Here is a 2,096-nt window from a genome sequence, read left to right on the forward strand (position 1 = left end):
GAAATATATACAAGGTTTGTAAAATATAAAAAAATATGCGATCTAGGAGCAGAAAAGTGGAACAAATTAGGGAATTCACAAAATCAGCTGTTTCCCTAGTTTTTCATGTTCAACTTGGATATTTTTCACTATTTTGTAAAACAATGTTTTCCGTTGAATATGGATTGAAAAGGCGGATCTTTTGTTGCTCATATCGACATATTTTGAGAAGAAAAAACACACTATCGGTTTTTTATCAAACAAAAAGCCATTTGCGATGGTCAATTTTAATTTTAGCGAAAAATGCCTTTTGTAATTTTTTCTTAGAATTAAAAAATAAAATTATAGTATTTACTACTTGAAAAGTTGAAACTAATTCCTCCCAAATTTTTGAAAAATATTTCACCCTTTGTGTTTATGTACAAAACATGTTTAATGCTGGACTGTATAATTTCAATAATTGAAAATGCTGTGTCCGAAAAACAACGGTACTCATTAAAGTGGTTTCTCTGTAAATAAAAGTAAATTTCGGATTACACTACAACAAAGACAATGAAAGATGTCTCAATTAAACATTTTTTAAACTAATATGTTTTTAAACATGTTTTTAAAGGTACCGTTGAGCGGGCGGATGATCACTTGAAATTACAAAACAGTCCCTTTCAGGCAAATTTTCTACAAAGAAAAAAATGACTCCAAGTGAAAGCTTAAAATAAATATAAATAAAAAAACGTGGTCAGACCGTATATTGATTCTTAAAAGTAATCTTTATTTCCTAATTTATTATAAAAATACCTCCCCTCCCCCCATTTTTATCATAAATAACATGATTCGGCAGAATCTCTTAACGGAGTTATGATTAAAGTTAAGAATTAAGCAGAGCGTTGAATATTAATGTTCTTGATTTTTGTTTTGTTTTTAAAATCCATCCTGGAACAAAAAATTTTAAATAACACATTATTTTATTATTTGTGATACCGAAAAAAAATTCATTAATTTTTTAAAACTGTTACCTTTAAAAAATAAACCAAACCACAAATAATCAGAATTTAGATATTTTAATTATTTTATCCTTTGGCAAAATAATAAATGAATTTTTTACACCCTGTGGCTGTAAGCAAGATAATGAATGCTGCGGGATTTCTATTCTAACTTTACTCTGGGTATGGTTTAAAGAGACTCATTCTAACTTTACTCCGGGTAGGTTTAAAGGGACTCAGCCTAACTTTATTCCGGGAAGATTTAAAGGGACTCATCCTAACTTTACTCCGGGTAGGTTTAAGGGACTCAGCCTAACTTTACCCCGGGTAGGCTTAAATGGACTCATCCTAACTTTACTCCGGGTAGGCTTAAAGGGACTCAAATCCTAAATTTACTCTAAGTAGGCTTAAAGGGACTCATATCCTAACTTCACTCCGGGGAGGCTTAAAGGGACTTATCCTAACTTTACTCCGGGTAGGCTTAAAGAGACTCAGCCTAACTTTACTCTGGGTGGGTTTCAAGAAACTTATTCTAACTTTACTCCGAGTAGGCTTAAATGAGTATTTCAAACTAAACAATATTGAAAAGATTTGTTGAATAAACCCAAGGATTCTTGATTTTGGAAGCAGTATTGATTCACAACAATACCCCTCAAGCTTTGTCTGATCAAGTATAGCATTAAATATTCATGTTTCCCATTTTGAAAACTGATAATTTTTATCTGTGGTTTCTCTACTAAAGTGACTCATGCATTTCTTTTCAAGGGGGGCACAATGTTGCCAAGGGGGGACAAAAAAAATGTTCCCCCCCCCCCTTCACGAATGCTCTTGTGCTCTGTTTTAAATTTATCTTTTTTATTATGTTATAGGGTTGGAGAGGAAAAGTAAGATCCTCTGACAAACCAGAAGTTGCATATCATATATATATTCCTATTGATATCTTATCCAGCTTCAAAGAAAAAACTCTCTACGAACAAGGCGTTTTGAATATTTATAGATTTTAATAAACTTTAATAATAATAATAATATGTATGGAATTTACTATGGAATAGTCTAATCAGTTACTGTGTATGAGCTTTATCTAAAATATTGATTTTACAACTTTATTTTATGAAAACTATGTTAGACAACTAAGTA

At 31.2% G+C, this 2,096-nt stretch overlaps 1 protein-coding gene across 1 annotated transcript in view; it reads right to left on the bottom strand.

Annotated features, from left to right (window-relative positions):
- Positions 1-2,096, bottom strand: part of LOC111715379 (uncharacterized) — an 11,073-nt gene that overhangs the window by 563 nt on the left and 8,414 nt on the right. The window lies entirely within an intron of this gene.

The sequence above is a fragment of the Eurytemora carolleeae genome, unplaced genomic scaffold (assembly GCF_000591075.1).
Source record: "Eurytemora carolleeae unplaced genomic scaffold, Eaff_2.0 scaffold1648, whole genome shotgun sequence".
Classification (NCBI taxonomy): domain Eukaryota; kingdom Metazoa; phylum Arthropoda; class Copepoda; order Calanoida; family Temoridae; genus Eurytemora; species Eurytemora carolleeae.